The 25,374-nt window shown below is 40.2% G+C and overlaps 1 protein-coding gene across 8 annotated transcripts in view; it reads right to left on the minus strand.

The window, feature by feature from the left end:
* DMD (dystrophin) overlaps positions 1–25,374 on the minus strand; it is a 2,057,113-nt gene that overhangs the window by 467,003 nt on the left and 1,564,736 nt on the right. The window lies entirely within an intron of this gene.

Genomic DNA, 25,374 nt, shown 5'->3' on the forward strand with positions numbered 1-25,374 from the left:
TGATCCAAGAATTTAGCTTTTTATTTTCTCACCAAATGACAAGTATATATTGATTGGCAGTATTCTGAAATTAGTGTTTCAGAATATTTCCAAAACTATTCCGTGCAACTAAACTACATTTTGACTTATTTGTATCAATTATTTGCTTGCAAGTTGTGGCTAAGGTGGGAAAACACTTCCTTCCATTTTAAATTGCAATCTCCCAGGTCTGCTGTTTTCCTTTTTCATGGGGCCCAAAATGTTTTTAAGACCTCTGGTATATCAATCTCTAGAAGAGAGCATCCACAAATGAATTCTGATCAACAGATTGCATACATTTCCCAATCAGCTGTGCAGACTGAGCATTTTCACGACTCCAGTCATTTTATAAAGATGATTCAGAATTAATCAGTCCCACTGCCACTTTTATTATTTATATATTCACAGTATTGACAGATTTCATTTTCTTCCCACTCTCTACTCTTCTTCTACAGGAATAACACTCACGACATGGAACATGGAGCAGCAAGAGATATCAGCTGACCTTCCTTCTTTAAGTAAGGCATTACTCAGCTAATTCTGAGAACCCACCAAAGATAATGTGGAATATACAGATCCACATCAAACATCCTTTCATTTCCTCTGGTGCTTCCTCTAGAATATGAAGTCCACTTATTCTTTAGACCACAATATAGGTATGTGAATAATAGAGTAATACCTACGACTGGAATAAGACAGAAATAGTTATGGCTGCAGCTGCTATAAATATCGGAACAAAATTCCCCTAGGAAAAATGACGTCAGGACGACTTGCAGGGGACCAATCACACAGAATTTTGAATAATCACACTTGTTGTGACATTTAAGAAGGCATTGCATCTTCTCTCAGGATTACTAAAAATTACAATTGTACCTAAAGTCACCCAGTAACAGTTTATGCCACTAATTCATTTTTAAAGATAGATTAACAGGGATCTTTTCAAATGTCTCTTCGAATTGATTAGACAATGTCTCTGGAAAGCCTCAAATTTGATTTGGCCAAAATGGCAGAGGAAATTAATGTTATTCTCTTGTGCCATTTCCCTAAATTCAGAAAGGTAAAGAAACACCAATTTTCAAAACCAGACATGTCTAATAATAAATGAAGTCTGAATATATAAAAAGATTGTTGTCAAGACAAATCCATTGCCTGGTTGTCTTCAGCTGACATCTATTTTTAAATAGAAAGTATGACTTAGATTCAGGAACTAAACATGAAGAAATACTGAATAATCCATTTATTCAAAAGGCATGCAAAAAGTATTATTTCAAAAATCTCTTTTCACAATATCTTGTTTTGAATACTATAGCTTTTAAACATTTAATAGATCTATGGGTCTAGTGTTAATGATTATGCCAACAAGATGGTAACATAATAAATCCATGTCAATTTTAGAAGTATTTCTAATATTACATAACAAATTGGAAAGGAATTTCACATATAATTATCTCTATGAAGACAAACCACAGGGGTAATTAACACAACTACAATTCCGTATCACCACAATGGTTAAACCAGATGGTAATGTTCATTATTTTTATCTCTCTCGCAAAACCAAATATCACTCACTCTCTCCTGGGAATGCATGAAGTATTAAAATGAAGCATATTATTATGCAATACTTTGATGTAAGGAGTTTTTTTTTTTTAACTTAGTATAGACATGTGTGTATCCCCCTAAGGTTGGCAGTGTTTCCGATCATAACCAATGTTACTTGCAAATAAACAGAAATAAACTGGTACCTATGATATATAAGCTAATATAATGACATCACCAGATAAGGGAAGATCCAGTTTTTAAAAAAATTATATTCAACAGTGAACCATTAAATTTAAAACACAGACTTTATATTTTGATCACCAAGATGGCCGATATTATTAGTTTTCAACAGATATTCAGGAAAAACAACAGTTTATTTGCTGTTTCAATTAGCTACTGTCACAGTAATGCTGAATGGTGCATATGGTTTCAAAGCACAGCCATGTTTTCTCCTGGATATCCATGGCTTGTGCAGCCCTGCCATTCATCCTTCTGAGATGAGCTGCCTAGATGGTGCATGTTCTTCTTGTACATGTAGTAGAGGCACAAAAGGAAAATGCAAGGTCTCTTAAGGCCTAGGCTTCAAACTAGCACACCATCATTTCCGCTCACCTATTGTTTGCTAAAGCAAATCACATGGCTAAGACCTAAGGCCAGGGGTTGGAAGGTACATTCCATCCATAGGGAGGCAATCTTCAGGTTGTGGCTGTAGAATGGGAGGAAGAACTAGAGTAACCATTCAGCCTACTACAACTATAGAAGAGTTTCTTTAAAGCAGATAATATATTGTAGAACACAAGAATGCTGTGTACTTATTTATATCTCTGACTTACTTGCTGTGCATTTTCCTGTGCTTGTTGACTGCTCTGTATTATTATTATTAATTTCATTAGTGATTAACCTGCTCCTAGATTTAAGAAATAAATCATCATCAACTTCTTCATCTTTTTTAGTTTTTTTTTGTATAAAGATTCAAACACATCTTTCATTTGGAGCAATTCTCTAGCAGTGTTCTGTGAATACAGACAGATCGATGCAATTTCTAGTGCAGGGAGTGGAGCATGCAATTTGAGTCACAAGTCCTGTCTTACCTAACTCTGGAGTTATCTTTTGAAGAGAATATATTATATGGGAATAATAATACAACACTGCCCTTAAGGATTTTGGGTAAATTTATTTTCTTTTCCAACATGATATAAGATAAAGTATCTCACATCATGAGAATTAGTCACTTCCTTGAGAAGGCCTGCAGCAAAGGGACTTCTCAATCAGATACACCACACAGGCAAAATACTCTCTCATCACCATGTGTGCACATGCACGCACTTGTTCTATCTTTCCCCTTAGAATTCCAATTTTTTAAATCTTGTCTTACGAATTCTTGTTTTTCTGGTGGTGTTCCATTTTTGTAAACAGAAAAGTAGAAGAATGTGTTTGAAAATCTGCTCCGAGAACGGATTTCAATTTGGCTTCTCCATTAGAGTACTAATTTGCTTTCTATGTGCAATTCTGGCGTGATCACTGTTGCATATATTATTGGATTTCAACTCCTGTGCCTCTACCTAAACTCATTTTGAGATTCTCACAGGGCAGGTCAATTGCCTAAGTTTTACTGAGCCTAAATTCTGCCACAACTTGTCTCAGACTTCTTGGTGTCACATTTGGTGAAAGCAGCAGCAGAACTTTCTACCATATTTCTTTTTCCTTTGTTTTACTAGGCCTTTCTCCTGTGGCCTGGTGGATTTTATAAAAAGAGGAAAGGCTGTGGTTTGTATATTTCTCTTGCTTGTTCTCTCTCTCTCTGGTAGATCAATTAATTATTTTCAATTTTAATCACCTTCGTAACACCAAATATTTTATATGCAAAAAAGTAGATTCGAGGAACAAAGCTCAAATAAGCAAAACAACAAAAACCTGTTCAAAATAAAGTTTTCTTCTTGAATTAACCAAGAATGACAAACTTTATATATTTTGAGCCCATTTACAAAAGGAGAACAAACATAAAGTTACAGGTGTAAAACTATTTATTCAAGACAAATGTGGTTAGGACCTTACTGATTGGTTAATAAAATATAGCTGAAGGGTTTATGCGCCTTTCTAAGAATACTTAGATATTTCATTCATCATCAAGTGTATATGACAACTATCAGACTTTTTCACTGTTTCTCTTTTATATAGTCCCAGACAGAATCTATTTCAGTACTGTAAGCACGTGTGCATACACACACACACACACACACACACACACATCCTGAAACAAAGCAAGACTCTTTTTCCTTTTCTCAATGGTATTTTTGAGAATTGATTATTACCCAGGTCTTGTTTAACAAATGCATTTCTACAAACGAGAGAAGATTCCTTAAATCAAGGCTGAGACATGATTATCAAAAATCTAGCAAATAATACCATTGGTTTAAGGTATAGAAATCAACCTGAGAAAAGAAACTCTCCTTCTAATACTGTAATTTGGTCATGTTGGGCTAAGTTATAATTTAATGTCATGAGCCATTAGATCATAACATTAAATTAATGATCATGGTTCACATGGAGGCATGGGCAGTTTTATATAATATGCAAAGGGAAAAGGAAAGAAAATGGTAATGTAAATCTTCTTTGGTACCATCTGGCTTATCCTTTTCCCCAAGCCTCTCCAAAACAGTGGGAGGAATAAACAATACTATTCCTGACTGGCTAGGCACATTGAAGATGAAGATATCAAATGAAAAATTCTCCAACACAAACAGAAAGTCTAGTATTTTCTTCATTTCCTTCTCCTGCATAAGCACAGAGAATCTACCCTGCAGAATCAAAATTTGTCAAATTTCAGAGCCTGAAATGGCCTTAAGCAAGCATCTGGTCCAGTGGTTCTCAAATTTAAATGTGCACAAGAACCACCTGGGGGCCCTTTAAATATGCAGATTCCCTGGCTCATCCCTGGAGAGCCAGCTTCTCACACTGCATTTTAAATAAACTTTCCAAGTAAAGATGATGCAGGTTGTTTGTGAACTTGGAGAAAGATTTCTTTTGTTTAGCTTCATCATTTGCCATAAGATAAACATTAGATTATGCCACTAGTTTCCCCAAGATCACACAAGTTGGTGGTCAAGATCAGAAACTCCATCTCTTGACCTGAAAATTAGACCCACTGTACTTTCTGATAATGTATTACTTCTATAAAGAGTCCCTCAACAATCTGTTAGGTCACTTTTTTCTTTTTCTATGGTGACAAAACATACATAAAATTCCCTGTTTTAACAATTTTTAAATGTCCAATGCAGTGTCATTAAGTATATTTACACTGCTGTAAAGCCATCATCACCATCTATCTCCAGAATGTTTTCATCTTTTCAAACTGAAACTCTGTAACCCATTAAACAGTAAGTCAAAAATCCCCTCAACCCCCATCCCCTACCTGCTGTAACCACTATTTGTCTCTACAAATTTGTTATATATACTTATTCCAGGTATCTCATAAGTGGAATGAAACAATTTTGATCTTTTTGTGCTTGCTTATTTCATTTAGCAGAATGCCTTCAAGATCTATCCATATTATTAGCTCATGCTGTGATTTGCTGAATCCTTTGAAGTGCTTGCTCCTGACAGTGTTCTGGCTCTTTAAGAAATGAGGTCCTATCATTTGTCCAGCTTCAACAGAGGCTGCTAAATGAAAGAAAGAATTCAGGAAGGGCAGTCCTCAGTGAGTGAAATAGATAGAGCCTGGAGGCAGGCACATAGACATGAAATGCATTTTCTGCCTAGTTGAAAGTCACTTGAAAACAAAAAGAAATGTGAAATGAGAGAGACGGACAAACAGAGACAGACACATTAAAAGAATGATAGGAGAGATGGATTGAACAGAGAAACTAAGACCTCCTTAGGGCTACCTTGTGCCCAGATTAGCGAGGAGAACTGTGCAGATGAGATTATTAACAGATACATTCTGAAAATTAATTGGTACACACTGGTGTCCCTGAGACCTGAGACTATTAATGTACCTTGGGGCAAAGAGCAGAGAAAGCAAACAGGGAAGTAAAAATGTAGGCATCTACACTGCTATTTGAAAAATACTTCATGGTACCTAAGATTTATTTTTATTTTATATAGTTACTCCCATGAGTATTTTACAGCTTTTAAGTTAGAAGGGAAGTTATTTGATATATGTTCTGTTGTAGGAGAAGGAAAAGCTTAAAATTTTTAAACATCAGTACACTGGTATATATCCAATTTTCTACCCTGGGGCAAAGCCAGATGATGCTTCCAAGAGAAGGTGGGTTGACCAAGGCCTGAAGTAGGAGTTAGCCAGGTAGAGCAGGACAGAAAAGTTATTCTGGGCAAAGAGAACCTTTTCTTTTGACCTGGATAGTGCCTACTTGTATTTAATATTCAGCTCAGTATCTTTTACAAGAGGCTCTTTGTGGTAGCTTTCTACAATGGCCCCCAAATTTTCTGACATCTTCCCATGCAAAGGTGGAGTTCATGTCCCATCCTCTCAAATCTGGGCTCTGTGCTGGCTTGACCAAAAGAATGTGACAGACAAGCGTGCCTGGGTGCTCAGTCGTTTAAGCATCTGGCTTTTGATTTTGGCTCAGGTCATGATCTCAGGGTTGTGAGATGGAGCCCTAAGTTGGGCACTGTGCTGCATGTGGAGCCTGCTTGAGATTCTCTCTCTCCCTCTGCATGTCCCCACCTCTGCTGAAGAAGAGAAGAAAGAAGGAGGAGGAGGAGGAGGAGGAGGAGGAGGAGGAGGAGGAGGAGGAGGAGGAGGAAGAAGAAGAAGAAGAAGAAGAAGAAGAAGAAGAAGAAGAAGAAGAAGAAGAAGAAGAAGAAGAAAATGACGAAGAAGAAGACGATGATGAAGAAGAAGACGATGACGAAGACGAAGATGACGACGAAGACGACGACGAAGATGACAAAGACAGACATAAAACTATGCTAGGTTTTGGCCCAGGCCTTAAGAAACTAGCAGCTTCAGCTTCTTGTCCTTTGGGATGGCTGCTCTTGGGATCCAGTTATTATGCTGTGAAAAAGCCCAAACTGCCCCCTGGAGAGGCCTACGTGAAGAGGAACTGACAGCCTGCACCCATTTGCCAGGTATGTGAGTGAGCCCGGTTGGGAGTAGATCCTCCAACAGCCAGTTGACCTGCCTCAGCTGATATCATAAGGAGCAGAGACAAGCAGTCCCCACTGACCTTGCTTGAACTGTAGATTCACATGCAAACATATAAAACTATGTTAAGCCCTTATGTTTTGGACTGATGTGTTATGTAGCAAAGGGTTACCAGAATACCTTCCCTGGCCCTCCCCAGAAGATTTGCAGGAGGTGCCCCTCCCCTGGGAGACCAAAGAACTCTGTACTCACCTTAACTATATCCCTTACCTCCCTGGCTAGACATCCCTGTTGTCCTGCCCCTAGTCCTTCCACTATCAAGTCCTCTTTGGGGCCAAGCACAGCCCTAATCCATCTTCTGATCCTCAAACCTCTTCATTGTTCTGTGGCAGGTCTACTTCTCAATGACTGACCTTAAAAGTCATATTTGGGAATCCACTCAAAAAGTATGTTTTTCCTGGGCAGCCTGGGTGGCTCAGTGGTTTAGTACCGCCTTCAGCCCAGGGTGTGATCCTGGAGATCTGAGATCGAGTCCCACGTCAGGCTCCCTGCATGGAGCCTGCTTCTCCCTCTGCCTGTGTCTCTGCCTCTGTGTGTGTGTGTGTGTGTGTCATGAATAAATAAATAAATTTTTTTTAAAAAAGTATGTTTTTCCTATGTGTATACATTGCATGAATATAAAAATTTCTTTTAGGTCAGGGGTGGGAGATGAATTTAGAGTTGCCTAATAAGTTCAATGGTTGCCTCCAAATAATGACCATCGTTTTCTCCCAAACAGGAAATGTCAACACTCTCCCACAGCCAGTAAAAATGCTATCTGTACTCAGTCCATGTTTTAAAACTGCAATGTACAACAGTTTTCCAACCATTTGTGAAACTACTGTAAAAACTAAAAATAGAATTTATGGAGTAAATCATTGGGAAGAATGCCTGGTCAAGCAGTTCATAAATATCCAGGTCTCATTCTATTTGGGGCCACAGCCTTGAATTGAATCCAATATTGAATTGTTGAATTGAGAGCAAAGGATAGAAGTGAAATGTGGTCAGCTCCTGAGAGGAGGGGAAATTCTGCTTTCTGCAGAGAACTTTTTCTGTAACTCCCAAGGAACAATGTATTTTAAAATGTGTTGGAAGTGAATAGAAATTAGAGAGGAAAAACTAAAATCTTTAGAGAATTTAAAGATTATATTTATAAAGACTCATATCATTGTTAAGTCATGATAATAATAATATTCAAGAGTCAACTTGTTAATACACCTCTCAAGGACAACCACGGATGCAGGAGCAAACAAAAGTAATTTGTGGCTTTCTCAGTATCAGGAAATAGACATTCTTCCATTTCGACTAATATGATCTCCAGTGGGGAATGATTTATTTCTCTCACATTCATGAAACTCTCTTTCAATACCAGGTGTAATGGCTTCTTTTACCTCTATGGGGAATGGCTGATTTATGCATAGACCTTTGCTCAATAACCTTTCTTCAAAGATTGATGCCATTAAAAATGAAAAAAGATGTGAACTTTTTGACATTTTATTTTAATGTAATTTAGAAAACCATGCGGAGGGGGCTGCGCGGCTCCGGGAACAGCTCGGAGGGGCTCGGGCGGAGGAAGAAGCTCCGCGCGGAGGGGGCTGCGCGGCTCCGGGAACAGCTCGGAGGGGCTCGGGCGGCGGCTCCGCGGAGGGGGCTGCGCGGCTCCGGGAACAGCTCGGAGGGGCTCGGGCGGCGGCTCCGCGGAGGGGGCTGCGCGGCTCCGGGAACAGCTCGGAGGGGCTCGGGCGGCGGCTCCGCGGAGGGGGCTGCGCGGCTCCGGGAACAGCTCGGAGGGGCTCGGGCGGCGGCTCCGCGGAGGGGGCTGCGCGGCTCCGGGAACAGCTCGGAGGGGCTCGGGCGGCGGCTCCGCGGAGGGGGCTGCGCGGCTCCGGGAACAGCTCGGAGGGGCTCGGGCGGCGGCTCCGCGGAGGGGGCTGCGCGGCTCCGGGAACAGCTCGGAGGGGCTCGGGCGGCGGCTCCGCGGAGGGGGCTGCGCGGCTCCGGGAACAGCTCGGAGGGGCTCGGCGCTTCTATCAAGGTAGGAAGACGGGGAAAAAGGAATAAAGACACAAAAGGCCTCCGAGGGGGAGGGGCCCGCGAGGAGCCGGGCTGAGGCCGGGGCGAGTGTCCCCAGGGCAGGAGAGCCCCGTCCCGGAGGAGCAGGAGCTGCACCGACCTTCCCGGGTGGAAAGGGGCTCCCCGGGAATTGGAGCAGGATCCCCAGAAAGGCGGGGACGCCCTCGGGCTCCCTGGGACAGTAACAGAGGAACTGCGCCCCGGAGAGTGCGCCGAGCTCCCTAAGGGCTGCAGCGCTCGGCGGGACCCGGAGCAGACTCGGGCGGCGGCTCCGCGGAGGGGGCTGCGCGGCTCCGGGAACAGCTCGGAGGGGCTCGGGCGGCGGCTCCGCGGAGGGGGCTGCGCGGCTCCGGGAACAGCTCGGAGGGGCTCGGGCGGCGGCTCCGCGGAGGGGGCTGCGCGGCTCCGGGAACAGCTCGGAGGGGCTCGGGCGGCGGCTCCGCGGAGGGGGCTGCGCGGCTCCGGGAACAGCTCGGAGGGGCTCGGGCGGCGGCTCCGCGGAGGGGGCTGCGCGGCTCCGGGAACAGCTCGGAGGGGCTCGGGCGGCGGCTCCGCGGAGGGGGCTGCGCGGCTCCGGGAACAGCTCGGAGGGGCTCGGGCGGCGGCTCCGCGGAGGGGGCTGCGCGGCTCCGGGAACAGCTCGGAGGGGCTCGGGCGGCGGCTCCGCGGAGGGGGCTGCGCGGCTCCGGGAACAGCTCGGAGGGGCTCGGGCGGCGGCTCCGCGGAGGGGGCTGCGCGGCTCCGGGAACAGCTCGGAGTGCTCGGAGGGGCTCGGGCGGCGGCTCCGCGAGGGGGCTGCGCGGCTCCGGGAACAGCTCGGAGGGGAGGGGCTCGGGCGGAGGAAGAAGCTCCGCGCGGAGGGGGCTGCGCGGCTCCGGGAACAGCTCGGAGGGGCTCGGGCGGCGGCTCCGCGGAGGGGGCTGCGCGGCTCCGGGAACAGCTCGGAGAGGCTCGGGCGGCGGCTCCGCGGAGGGAGCTGCGGCCGGGAGCGCGAATCCAACAGCGCAGGCCCCGGAGCACAGGGCGCCGGGACACAGCCCAGGATCCGGCCTCCCCCGGGACAGGCAGAGGCCGGGAGGGCCCAGGACAGCAAGGACGCTCCTGCCTGGAACTGAGCAGATCAGCGGCCCCGCCCGGGAGCCCCCAGGCCCTGCAGACGGAGAGCCCCGGAGCTACTGCGGGGGCTGGATCCAGGGTCCCAGAGCTGCCCCCGCCACTGTGGCTTCCTCCCGGGGCCTCACGGGGTCAACAACCCCCACCGAGCCCTGCACCAGGCAGGGGCAGAGCAGCTCCCCCAAGTGCCAACACCTGAGAATCAGCACAGCAGGCCCCTCCCCCAGAAGACCAGCGAGACGGACCAGTTCCAAGGGAAGTCAAGGGACTTAAACTACACAGAATCGGAAGATACTCCCCCGTGGTTTTTTTTGTTTTTTGTTTTTTTGTTTTTGTTTTTGTTTTTTGTTTTTTTTGTTGTTGTTGTTTTGTTTTGCGCTTTTTTTTTCTCTCTTTCTTCTTGATTTCTGATTGCTTCCCCACCCCCCCTTTTTTCTTTTTTCTCCTTTCTTTCTTTTTCTTCTCTTTTTCCCCTATTTTTTTCTTCTTTCTCTTTTTTCTTTTTCTCTTTTCTTTCCTTCTCTCTCTTTTTCTCCTTTTCCCAATACAACTTGTTTTTGGCCACTCTGCACTGAGCAAAATGACTAGAAGGAAAACCCCTCAAAAAAAAGAATCAGAAACAGCCCACTCTCCCACAGAGTTACAAAATATGGATTACAATTCAATGTCAGAAAGCCAATTCAGAAGCACTATTTTACAGCTACTGGTGGCTCTAGAAAAAACCATAAAGGACTCAAGAGACTTCATGACTGCAGAATTTAGATCTAATCAGGCAGAAATTAAAAATCAATTAAATGAGATGCAATCCAAGCTAGAAGTCCTAACGACGAGGCTTGACGAGGTGGAAGAACGAGTGAGTGACATAGAAGACAAGTTGATGGCAAAGAGGGAAACTGAGGAAAAAAGAGACAGGCAATTAAAAGACCATGAGGATAGATTAAGGGAAATAAATGATAGCCTGAGGAAGAAAAACCTACGTTTAATTGGGGTTCCCGAGGGCGCGGAAAGGGACAGAGGGCCAGAATATGTATTTGAACAAATCCTAGCTGAAAACTTTCCTAATCTGGGAAGGGAAACAGGCATTCAGATCCAGGAAATAGAGAGATCCCCCCCTAAAATCAACAAAAACCGTTCAACACCTCGACACTTAATAGTGAAGCTTGCAAATTCCAAAGATAAGGAGAAGATCCTTAAAGCAGCAAGAGACAAAAAGTCCCTGACTTTTATGGGGAGGAATATTAGGGTAACAGCAGACCTCTCCACAGAGACCTGGCAGGCCAGAAAGGGCTGGCAGGATATATTCAGGGTCCTAAATGAAAAGAACATGCAACCAAGAATACTTTACCCCGCAAGGCTTTCATTCAAAATGGAAGGAGAGATAAAGAGCTTCCAAGACAGGCAGGAACTGAAAGAATATGTAACCTCCAAACCAGCTCTGCAAGAAATTTTAAGGGGGACTCTTAAAATTCCCCTTTAAGAAGAAGTTCAGTGGAACAATCCACAAAAACAAGGACTGAATAGATATGATGACACTAAACTCATATCTATCAATAGTAACTCTGAATGTGAACGGGCTTAATGACCCCATCAAAAGGCGCAGGGTTTCAGACTGGATAAAAAAGCAGGACCCATCTATTTGCTGTCTACAAGAGACTCATTTTAGACAGAAGGACACCTACAACCTGAAAATAAAAGGTTGGAGAACCATTTACCATTCAAATGGTCCTCAAAAGAAAGCAGGGGTTGCCATCCTTATATCAGATAAATTAAAATTTACCCCGAAGACTATAGTGAGAGATGAAGAGGGACACTATCTCATACTCAAAGGATCTATCCAACAAGAGGACTTAACAATCCTCAATATATATGCCCCGAATGTGGCAGCTGCCAAATATTTAAACCAATTAATAACCAAACTCAAGAAATACCTTGATAATAATACACTTATACTTGGTGACTTCAATCTAGCTCTTTCTACCCTGGATAGGTCTTCTAAGCACAATATCTCCAAAGAAACGAGAGCTTTAAATGATACACTGGACCAGATGGATTTCACAGATATCTACAGAACTTTACATCCAAACTCAACTGAATACACATTCTTCTCAAGTGCACATGGAACTTTCTCCAGAATAGACCACATACTGGGTCACAAATCGGGTCTGAACCGATACCAAAAGATCGGGATAGTCCCCTGTATATTCTCAGACCATAATGCCTTGAAATTAGAACTTAATCACAACAAGAAATATGGAAGGACCACAAACACGTGGAGGTTAAGGACCATCCTGCTAAAAGATGAAAAGGTCAACCAGGAAATTAAGGAAGAATTAAAAAGATTCATGGAAACTAATGAAAATGAAGATACAACCGTTCAAAATCTTTGGGATGCAGCAAAAGCAGTCCTGAGGGGGAAATACATCGCAATACAAGCATACATTCAAAAACTGGAAAGATCTCAAATTCAAAAGCTCACCTTACACATAAAGGAACTAGAGAAAAAGCAACAAATAGACCCCACCCCCAGCAGAAGAAGAGAGTTAATTAAAATTCGAGCAGAACTCAATGATATCGAGACCAAAAGAACTGTGGAACAGATCAACAGAACCAGGAGTTGGTTCTTTGAAAGAATTAATAAGATAGATAAACCATTAGCCAACCTTATTAAAAAGAAGAGAGAGAAGACTCAAATTAATAAAATCATGAATGAGAAAGGGGACATCACTACCAACACCAAGGAAATACAAACGATTTTAAAAACATATTATGAACAGCTGTATGCCAATAAATTAGGAAATCTAGAAGAAATGGACGCATTCCTGGAAAGCCACAAACTACCAAAACTGGAGCAGGAAGAAATAGAAAACCTGAACAGGCCAATAACCAGGGAGGAAATTGAAGCAGTCATCAAAAACCTCCCAAGACACAAGAGTCCAGGGCCAGATGGCTTCCCAGGGGAATTCTATCAAACGTTTAAAGAAGAAATCATACCTATTCTACTAAAGCTGTTTGGAAAGATAGAAAGAGATGGAGTACTTCCAAATTCGTTCTATGAGGCCAGCATCACCTTAATTCCAAAACCAGACAAAGACCCCACCAAAAAGGAGAATTACAGACCAATATCCCTGATGAACATGGATGCAAAAATTCTCAACAAGATACTAGCCAATAGGATCCAACAACACATTAAGAAAATTATTCACCATGACCAAGTAGGATTTATCCCTGGGACACAAGGCTGGTTCAACACTCGTAAAACCATCAATGTGATTCATCATATCAGCAAGAGAAAAACCAAGAACCATATGATACTCTCATTAGATGCAGAGAAAGCATTTGACAAAATACAGCATCCATTCCTGATCAAAACCCTTCAGAGTGTTGGGATAGAGGGAACTTTCCTCGACATCTTAAAAGCCATCTACGAAAAGCCCACAGCAAATATCATTCTCAATGGGGAAGCACTGGGAGCCTTTCCCCTAAGATCAGGAACAAGACAGGGATGTCCACTCTCACCACTGCTGTTCAACATAGTTCTGGAAGTCCTCGCCTCAGCAATCAGACAACAAAAAGACATTAAAGGCATTCAAATTGGCAAAGAAGAAGTCAAACTCTCCCTCTTCGCCGATGACATGATACTCTACATAGAAAACCCAAAAGCCTCCACCCCCAGATTGCTAGAACTCATACAGCAATTTGGTAGCGTGGCAGGATACAAAATCAATGCCCAGAAATCAATGGCATTTCTATACACTAACAATGAGACTGAAGAAAGAGAAATTAAGGAGTCAATCCCATTTACAATTGCACCCAAAAGCATAAGATACCTAGGAATAAACCTAACCAAAGAGGTAAAAGATCTATACCCTAAAAACTATAGAACACTTCTGAAAGAAATTGAGGAAGACACAAAGAGATGGAAAAATATTCCATGCTCATGGATTGGCAGAATTAATATTGTAAAAATGTCAATGTTACCCAGGGCAATTTATACGTTTAATGCAATCCCTATCAAAATACCATGGACTTTCTTCAGAGAGTTAGAACAAATTATTTTAAGATTTGTGTGGAATCAGAAAAGACCCCGAATAGCCAGGGGAATTTTAAAAAAGAAAACCTTAGCTGGGGGCATCACAATGCCAGATTTCAGGTTGTATTACAAAGCTGTGGTCATCAAGACAGTGTGGTACTGGCACAAAAACAGACACATAGATCAATGGAACAGAATAGAGAACCCAGAAGTGGACCCTGAAATGTACGGTCATCTAATATTCGATAAAGGAGGAAAGACTATCCATTGGAAGAAAGACAGTCTCTTCAATAAATGGTGCTGGGAAAATTGGACATCCACATGCAGAAGAATGAAACTGGACCACTCTCTTTCACCATACACAAAGATAAACTCAAAATGGATGAGAGATCTAAATGTGAGACAAGATTCCATCAAAATCCTAGAGGAGAACACAGGCAACACCCTTTTTGAACTTGGCCACAGTAACTTCTTGCAAGATACATCCACGAAGGCAAAAGAAACAAAAGCAAAAATGAACTATTGGGACTTCATCAAGATAAGAAGCTTTTGCACAGCAAAGGATACAGTCAACAAAACTAAAAGACAACCTACAGAATGGGAGAAGATATTTGCAAATGACATATCAGATAAAGGGCTAGTTTCCAAACTCTATAAAGAACTTATTAAACTCAACACCAAAGAAACAAACAATCCAATCATGAAATGGGCAAAAGACATGAAGAGAAATCTCACAGAGGAAGACATGGACATGGCCAACATGCACATGAGAAAATGCTCTGCATCACTTGCCATCAGGGAAATACAAATCAAAACCACAATGAGATACCACCTCACACCAGTGAGAATGGGGAAAATTAACAAGGCAGGAAACAACAAATGTTGGAGAGGATGCGGAGAAAAGGGAACCCTCTTACACTGTTGGTGGGAATGTGAACTGGTGCAGCCACTCTGGAAAACTGTGTGGAGGTTCCTCAAAGAGTTAAAAATAGACCTGCCCTACGACCCAGCAATTGCACTGTTGGGGATTTACCCCAAAGATTCAGATGCAATGAAACGTCGGGACACCTGCACCCCGATGTTTCTATCAGCAATGGCCACAATAGCCAAACTGTGGAAGGAGCCTCGGTGTCCATCGAAAGATGAATGGATAAAGAAGATGTGGTTTATGTATACAATGGAATATTACTCAGCAATTAGAAACGACAAATACCCACCATTTGCTTCAACGTGGATGGAACTGGAGGGTATTATGCTGAGTGAAATAAGTCAATCGGAGAAGGACAAACAGTGTATGTTCTCATTCATTTGGGGAATATGAATAATAGTGAAAGGGAATATAAAGGAAGGGAAAAGAAATGTTGGGAAATATCAGGAAGGGAGACAGAACATAAAGACTCCTAACTCGGGGAAACGAAATAGGGGTGGTGGAAGGGGAGGAGGGCGGGTGTTGGAGGGGAATGGGTGACGGGCACTGAGGTGGACACTTGACGGGATGAGCACTGGGTGTTTTTCTGTATGTTGGTAAATTAAACACCAATAAAAGTTAATTAAAAAAAAAAAAAAAAAAAAAAAAAAAAAAAAAAAAACAAAAAACAAAAACAAAACAAAACAAAAAAAAACCTTAGACATTGGAGAAAGGGAGGAGGAGAAAGTGATATGAAATTCTTTGACTTTTTCTGTGCTCAGACTTTGCTGGACCTTTTCTATTCTTGTTTGGAGAAGAAGGCCTGAAAGATTAACAGATCTTGTCTAAGTTCTGATGGGGATCAAAGATAGTTAAATGAATAGTCCCAGCCTTCTCATCGTCTTCAGTGCTACTGCCTCACAGGTTACATTTAAAACAACTTTATTGGGGCACCTGGGGGGCTCAGTTGCTTAAGCATCTGCCTTTGGTCAGGTCAGGATCTTGGGGTCCTGGGATGGAACCCTGAGTTAGGCTCCCTGCTCAGTGGGGAGTCTGCTTCTCCCTCTCCCTCTGTACCTCCCCATTGTGTGCCTCCTTCCACCCCCACCATGCCCACACACTCCCTCTCAAATGAATCAATAAAAATCTTTTAAAAAATGAAACAATTTCATTAATTTTTTAACATAGCTATAAGCCACTGATGTGGCTTCCAATGTCGGTGACATTGGAAAAAACAAACTGCTTTTACTAAAGTGTGTTTCAGGGAATCTTAACACCTGGAGTCCGGTTGAAAGAGAAAAGCATATAAGCTAATATTTTCCTTCAAGGAGGGCATTACAAATGATAAAATATCTCTTTTTAATTTTCAGTGAGTATGTTTATTTTCAAGAATGAGGGTGTTAAGGTTTGTATCTGAAGAATTTAGAGTTTTTCAATCATGTCAATATTGACATCTAAGAATTAAAATCTATTGAAGATTATTAATCTGTCCTTGGTTAGACAAAACAAGGCTTTTTGTTTTTTTTAAGATTTTATTTATTTATTCACAAGACAGGCAGAGACATAGGCAGAGGGAGGAGAAGCACGTTCCATACAGAGAGCCCGATGTGGGACTCGATCCCGAGATTCCGGGATCATGCCCTGAGCCAAAGGCAGACGCTCAACCACTGAGCCACCCAAGCATCCCTTGGTTTTGTTTTTTAAAAATCAGTTTTGTTGTTTTTGTTTTTGTTACTGCAGTCTTTTGCCAATATTTTGGATAGTTTCATTCATTCATTCTTATTAAGTAGTTTCTCACTCAAATAAAATGAATTGTGGCAATAAAGAGTCTATAGTGAAATAAGCAATACAAAAATTTGCTTATAAAATATATATGTATATATAAGGCATCTCTATATATAGTATTAGTACTATTATCAGGTGATAATATTATCAGGTGATAATAGTACTAACATAATAATACTAGCTATGTTTAACTGGTTTCTTACTATCTGTCAAATACTGTTTTATGCACTTCATATGTGTTAATTTGCATCACCCTCACAACAACCTGATGAGGCAGACATTATCATTACCCCTGATTTATAGCTGTGTAAACTGAGGGCAATTAAGAAATGTGTCCATGGTCAGTGAGTATCAGGAGCACAATTTAAACCCAGGCAGTCAGGCTTTAAAGCCCACACTATTAAAAACTATTCTCTCCAGCCTTTCAGATACAGTACAGAAAGCACTAAACTTCATATAAAGTGTAGAGAAATACCTACAGAAATTGGGAGGGAGGCAAGATGTCTTCCAGCTAGGGGCTAATGGAAGAAGGGAGGATTTCAATATTGCTTTCCTCAACAAGTAGGTAGCATCAGAGTAAATTGAGATGAGGAAAAGGAATTCCAAGACAAGAAACAAAGTCATCAAAAGAAGCAAAGAAGACTAGCTAGCTGTGTATTTTTGTAGGAGTTGAGGGAGGGTACATGGAGAGGAAAAATAAGTAAGATTAGAAATTGAGATTGGGAGCCCATTCTGGAGGGCCAGGTGAAGGAGTGTGCAGAATATTCTGAAGGGTGCGAGAAGTCATAAAATGTGTTTGAACAGAAGGACCTTATATTCTTTCATTCATTTGACAAATATTTGTTGAGCACCTATCATGTGCTGGGTGCTGTCTTGGGCAATGGGAATATATACGTGAATAAAATAGATAAAATCTCTCCCTGCAAGGAATTTCTAATCTATTTACAATCCAAGATATGCTTTAGGAAGTTTAATTTCAAATATCAATCTATAAACTGGACTACAACCATGCAGTGGGCAGAAAGGAGCAGAGAGCAGGAAAAGATTCTAAGAGCATGAATTCCAGTAGTGATTAGGAAACTGGAGAGAAAGCAACAGGTATAAAGGATTGGGGGGAGATATTGATCTTGAAAATGAACTAGAAAGTGGGGCAAATGAAGAGTTGTAGAAGGACTTTTGGGTTGAAATCTGACTTGAAAAGATAGTGGTATAATGAATGGCGGGATAGGAGATGAAGACCCAGTATACAAGGTATGGCCCATTGGGTCACATTTGTGCTATCTGTGAGACATCTGAGTAAGAAATGACCCACATACAGTAAGAAAATGGGACTGATATGGGAAAGAGATAAAAAATCTTCAAATAATTGGTTTAAAGGAAGACAAAGACAGTTGCTTAGTCTAATACCTATAACACAAACCACACTTAGTAACTATTGACCATTGAATGCCAAGAATGAGATTAATGAAGGCAGAAAAGACAGCCCAGAATCAGTCCTTAGGCAAAGAAAGAAGAATGAGTAGAGTGGTAGGGGAAAATCAGTAGAATACAAGACGCTAGCAAGTCGAAAGATAGGACATTTCCCCCAAAAACTGGTGGGCAACAATCACAAGCGATGTGATTTCTAGGGCAGGAAAGACTTGGTGAAAGCATTTGCATTTAGAAGTCATGTAGGTTTCACAGAGAAGCATTTCAGTTGAGAGGTCAATGTTGAAACTAGACTGAAAAAGGTAAAAGAAGATGGATGTTTAGAAGTAGGAATACTTCCATTAATCAACAAATTCCTATTAGGTAAACTATTTCAGAATTGCTTATGGTTATCTTGGGTTTTTGCCTGGAAGGTTGAGTCAGTTTAGAGTAATGGGTAGTGAAGTAAGATGAGTCGAAGGTCAGAAGGTCAAACTTAAGTTCAAAGAACTGACTCCTCTGTGTAGGAGAGAAGTTACCCAATCTCTCAAAGCTTTGATTTTTTTTCACCTGTAAGAAGGATAGGACGATAGTACATCATGCAAGCAAAGCACCCAGTACATTGCCTGGCATACAGTAATATTTTTTAAGTGAGTTATTATCATTACCTATCCTAATAATTCGATGCATACATTGTATTATTCATCTCAGAAAACTAAACATTTATTTCATTGGCTTTTATTTTTAATTATTTTCCCCCCAACCTAGTATGATAAAACTCAAATTAGTTAATTTTCAAAGAAGTAGCAATAGCTACATCACTGAACCTCTTTAATCTTACCCTCCTCAACTGAACATAAAAATAATATTAGTAGCAATACCAGAGGTTTTCAGTGAGAATATTAGAAAATGAAAGTAAAAGTGCTTGTCAGTTATAAAAAATGAAAAATTTAGCAATCATTATTCTCATTAATTAATATAACTTTGATCCATTGATTTTAAAGAGTACAACATTAGTTTTATACATTCAGTTGGACTTTTGTCTAATGTTAATTCATATCATTAATAAAGATCTTTCACCTGAAGAAAGCTTTTTCAAAGTGCTTTTATATTTATTACCTTATAAGATCCTCACAAAAGCTCTGTGAGGAATAAAAGACAATGGTTATTAGGGGCTATCAAAATTGACTTTTCAGTATTCATGGTGTCCTCTTTCCTATGTGGGCCTTTCTTTTGGTTTATATATGTAAAATTACAAAATCCTAAAACTGAATTATAATGTTATTCAATTTAGCGCTTTCCTTGTATCATTCTGGATAACAGGTAATTTTAATGGCAATATCCAGAACAATTAGGTTCTAAAGTTTTCAATACGTTCAATTAACATGTTAACACACATAAGAGACCATGGTAACATGGTCCGGAATGTTAGAACCCCTTTAATCAACTATGCTTATATTCCATTAAATTGATTATTTTTCCATCATTGGGCAAAGATGAATTCTTATCTTCTATATTTAGTTTTCCTTTTCATAGGAGATAAAACACCAGTCTTGAACATTTGTCCTCATTGACTCCTTCTTCTTCTTCTTCTTTTTTTCAAAGATTCTATCTATCCTTTCATAAGAGACAGAGAGAGAGAGAGGCAGAGACACAGGCAGAGGGAGAAGCAGGCTCCATGCAGGGAACCCGACGTGGTACTTGATTCCAGGTCTCCAGGATCGCGCCCTGGGCTGAAGGCAGCACTAAACTGCTGAGCCACCTGGGCTGCCAGACTCATTCTTCTAAACTTTGAATTATTTCACTATTTCTTTTTGGATTATTTCTGTGATCTATAGGAATTTGAGGGTCCAAACCTGGAACATGACAAAGTTCTGAATATAGTAAGATGACAAGTATGTGACTCTTGAATCTCTTCCTAAGTACTACCATTCATAGTACTGTGAACATATGTGACCTTTTTATAGTAGCTACATGAGAATAAGAGGAAAACATAAAATCTTCCCTGTTCATGTAAAAGAAGAAACAAACTGTCCTTATTGGAAAGTTTTTGAAGATCTTGGATACATTACCCAAATACTCTTACTTGTTCCAAGGTATGAATTTTACACCAAAGCGTTACTAGTTCTTTGCCTTTTTTCAAGGTTAAACCATTAAAAGCATCCCCATAGCTACGCTCCTTTGAATAACATAGAAAATGGCATCACTTAATACCAATTCTGTACTGGAGTAAGTGGTATTTTGGTGACCTTTGAGTGTATTTCTGAATGGGCCGTAGAGAAAATCAAGTGATGATTCGTGTGTAAGATCATGTATTTCTTTGGCTGCCCTGCTAATGTCCTTCAATTTTGTATCTTCAACTGAGAACCTATATCTCTTCCAAATTTTAGATCCATATTTGCAATTGCTTTAAGGAGATGATAGTTTCACCTCTATGACTCACAGACATCTCAAAACTGAATACATTCTTGACTTCTCTTCCCACAACTGGTTCCCCTCTTGAATTCTACGACTCCCTGAAGGCACTTGGTCATGCCAAGTGGTAAGCAGTGACTCCTCATCCTATCTCCCATGCTTCCTCACCTCTGCTTCCTGTAACATCCATTGTAATGTTAACTTTTACCTCCAAATAGCTCACATATCTGTTTCATTTGTTCAACCTCAGTACCTTATTTCTTACTAGGAATAGTGCAGAAGGAACATTCTAACTGTTGTTCCTGGACAGGTTTTATATCCTTCCAATTCTTCTCTCACCTACCAGAGTCAATCTTTCAAAAATGTAAGTCCGGTTAATTGATTTCCTTGTTTAAAACTATATTGTGACTTCCCATAGACTACAGATAAAGTCCCAACTTTTAAGGTAGATGACAAGTGGGATAGAAAGACAGCTTACACATACTGAGCCCTCCGAGTCTAACACTCTGCCCCCCTAGAGGGAATTTTATATGTATCCTATTATTTAATCCTCAAAATATGCCCACTGTATAGAAAAATATAATTAAGATGTAGAAGTTAGGGGCAACAAGTGGAAGAATAAGTGGTGTTTCTGCTTAGAAGGCTGGTACTCTATTTACTATACCCTGCTGTTTTTCCAAATAATTTAGCCCCAGCTGACCTTTCTGATCTCAGTTCTTGGAACAACCATACCCCCATCATAGACAAGTACCTTTAGATTCTCAAACTCTCACAATGTCCAGGACTTTGAACATGGTATTGACTTTGCCAAAAATTCTCTTTTCAACTCTTTATACCTAGCTAGGTCCTAATACATTCTTCTAACATACTCTGAGCAGAGGTTTTCAGCCTTGGTTAGACATCAGAATCATGGACAGTACATGCTGCCATCAATCCAATTTGAATCTCTAGGGGGTGGATTCAAGGAATTAGCATTTTTAAAAGCTCTTCCTCAGGTGCCTGGGTGGCTCAGTCGGCTAAGCATCTTACTCTTGATTTTGGCTAGTTCATGATCTCAGGGTCCTGGGATTAGCCCTGCATTGGGCTCCATGCTCAGTGGGAAGTCTGCTGGAAATTCTCTCTCTCTCTCTCTCTCTCTCTCTTTTCCACTCCTGCTGCTCCTCCCTTCTCAAATAGATGAATAAATCTTTTAAAAAAGAACCCTCCAATATATAAGGAAGATGGGAAAACACTGTTATAGTGAGTTTCTAGCCTCTTTGGAAGGCTTAAGCTTAATCATCTGTTTTCATTAGACCCAGTCTAGCTCTCTACTCTAATACTCGTCACACTACTATAATTTGCCTTAGCATACGTATTTTGATCTCTGGAATTTAAGCACTACAAAGGCAGAGGTCTATTCTAATACAGAGGCTTTTGAATATATCCAGTATGCACATTCTCATTCTTTCTCTCTCTTTCCCTCTCTCTCACACACATACACAGCCAAAATCAAAGTTATACACACACACACACACACACACACACACACACACACACACACACACACACAAAACCCGACCCTGACTTAAGAGTGATGAACTCTGTTATTTCCTATTCTATTCTGCTAATTTTATTCCTTTCTATTTAAAAATTGTGATGCCAAGTAAAATAAATCAGACAGAGAAAGACAAATACTATATGATCTCTCTTATATGTGGAATCTAAAAAACAAACAAAACAAAACAAAATTAGCTAACAGATATAGAGAACAGATTGGTGGTTGCAAGAGATAGGGGTAAAAGAAATGGATGAACTGGAGTTTTTTTTTTGGTTTAAAAAAGTTAAATAAAAGTAAAAAAATTAAAATTGTGGATTGATACTCATTGAATTATACAACCTAATACTTTGAACTGTGTTCGAAAAGCATCTCTGTAATCATGTTTGTGGTTGTCCTCATGCCATACTAGGCACTTAACAGATTTCATGGATTAATCAAAGTTCTTGAGGAAATGATATATATAAAAGTTTTTACATATCCAAAAGAGTAGGCAGTCATTGCCAGGCAAAAGAAAAATATCAAGATTAACTTTTATATTCTTTAGACACCAAAGAAGTATAGAAAATTGTATAAAACTCAGTTCAAATTATAGCAAAGGAAAGGAATACACAGAGGGTTTCCTTTTCTTAGAATTAGGGAACCTCAGATTACCTCTCTATTCTTAGATGTCCCAAGAAAGATGACAATCCAATTTATTCAGAATACTAATTGTGTTACTAAGATTGCATTCTTCTTTCTTCCTTTGGAATTAACCAGTGGGCCAAGATTTTTTTTGTGAGAAACACTGAGGAAGTTACTTCCCCAATTTCAAAAATGTATTAGAAATATAAGCTTCCTTAATCAATTTACAGGTGCACGCTGATGTACAATTCAAAGTTTATCAAGCTAGGCTCTCTGGAAATGTTTTCTTTAATAAGAGAGAACTTTTATGATGGGGTTGGGTAGGGAGATACGGGTAAAAACAAACAAGCTTAGACAAGAAACTGGGTTTAAAGCTATGGCCTGAGACAAGATCCAGATCACAGATGAAGGAATCTCAAACATTAATTACTCCATAGTTTCTCTTGTCAGGAAAAAGATCCTAATTACACCTTTATGACCATCTCTCCCCAACATATACCTACACCCACATACCTTCTTTACAAGCTGGTATTAGAATGATCTCTTAGGGGTCCTTAGAGAATCAGTTAAGATTGGCAGAAATCTTGTGAAATATTAGCAAAGTTACAGAGGCTTCCCATTTTCAGATAGTTATTGATGGTTTTATGTCAGAATTTGGAACAGAGGCTATATTTATTAATTCTCTGGGGCCCAAAGTGGAAATGTTTTGGACACAGGAAGAATATGATCCAACTATGAATACAGTTTTTTTATTTTAAAGATAAATTTGCAATGTAAAAATTCTCAGACTGTCACCTCTCAGGGTTCTATATGATATTCTATAAAAATGTATTAGCTTTAACATTCCAGTTAGACTGTCAGAAATAACACTATTTATAAGAAAAATCTCCTCATCCTGAAGTATAAGGACAACTATAATGTCCTTGCTTTTACCAAGAAAACTAAATAAGCATTTTTTCTAATATGAGGAAGGAATTTTAATGGCTTTCAGAGTGAAATTACTCAGATTAATTCCATTCAGGAAGCATATGCTTCATAAAACATGTATTCTTATAGAACCCATGAATTGTGATTATTGCTGAGAGAATTAAATATCCTGTGAAGTGGATTGTAAATAACAGTGATACTCATTCTAGCAAGAGCTGGGGCGGCGGGGGGGGGGGGAATCTCCATATATAGAAGAATTGATTGACAGTCATAGAGCAAAAACATATTTGTGAAGGCTCCCCCCAACCCGCTGCCAGCCCCTGTATCCATTCAGCAGCATTTTCACAAAATAAAGCATCAATGCTTTCGGGTGGACAGATGTATTGGAATCTGCTGGGAGAGCTGATGTTCTGGCTAGGCATTTGGAGTTTCCTTTTTTAATATGTAAGAATTACTTTCGCTCTACAGCATGAATCAAACAATGAACATAATGCTACCAGCTTCTTCAAACAAAGTGAAAAGGCGAATCGTTATACTTTTTTTCCTTCACACATATTATAGAAAATTCCTTTTGTTCAAAATAAAAAAAATCTTTGTAAGGGAAATAAAACAAAGACTTCCATTTAGCTGAAATACTGAAATTGCATGTAATCTCCTAAAATATGTGGTTATATTTATTTTCAATCTTGGCGTTTCCATTTGTTGCTTTTAAACCCCAGTACCTTAATTCAATCCTATCACTTGAAATGCACCATTAACAACAATAATCAATAGTTTTAGTAATTTCGAATTTTTTCCATGACATCTCCAAATCTTTCATCAAAAGACTGTTATCCGGCCATCCAACTGAAAATCAGAGCTGGCTATAAAAGTCATTTCTATCCATAAAATGTAGTTTCAACCTCAGGCAACTGGAATTTATAGAAAACCCAATATTAACACAGAGGGAATGAAAAAATTGTCTCTATTTTAAAATAGTGTTGGGATCTCAGCTAGTCCTATTGTAGTTAAGGGGAAAATGATATGTCTAAGGTTTTCAGGAACTCTAGAGGAGTTTTATATAGCTTTTAATAACAAATACTTTTTATGAGTAATATACCATAAGCTAAGAAAATGTCCTCTGCATAACTTTCAACTGTTTTTGAAAGGGAGCTCAGAGATCTAAACGCAAAATGTAGTTTCTTCTCCATTCTCCCATAGGAGATACAGTTTAAAAACAAGGCAACTTTTTCTCTTAATGATTCAGAATCTTGCAGTTTCTCAGAATTTTCATTGTATAGTAATGCAGATAACAACATATAGTAGATACATGGATGTGTCTTTGCCCTCAATCAGACTTGTTTACTAATTTAAAGGATGTTTTATTAAATCTTTATTATAAAATGGTCTCTTGGATTATTCTTTCTTTTCAAACTAATCTGCTAAAAAACCCACGTGAAGTTTTATTCTTTATCTACCATAGCTGATGAGAATATGTGAGCCCATATATTTATTAAAATTCGAGGTAGCTTCATGGGTATGTAGAAGGAGGAAGAACTAAAAGTTTATAAAATATCACAAGTAAGTTGCAGCAGAATATTTTCTAACCATTCATCTAAGAGTTACCAAAAAAATCTAACTTTGCATTGCTTTTATATTTTAGAGCCATGGGACACATCTACAAAGATAAAGTCAGATATTGCTCTAACAAACTATGATGAACGAACCAATGATCAAACTAATTCAACACAAATTGTGGAGGAGCGAGTGGGGTCTAAGAAGCATGGAAGACACAAATGATGAATTTGAAAAGCTATGAATTGCCACTGTCATTAACTCTATGCACAAGAGCAGGAAAGTAGATCAAGTATCCTATC

This window comes from Vulpes lagopus, chromosome X, assembly GCF_018345385.1.
Source record: "Vulpes lagopus strain Blue_001 chromosome X, ASM1834538v1, whole genome shotgun sequence".
Taxonomy (NCBI): Eukaryota; Metazoa; Chordata; class Mammalia; order Carnivora; family Canidae; genus Vulpes; species Vulpes lagopus.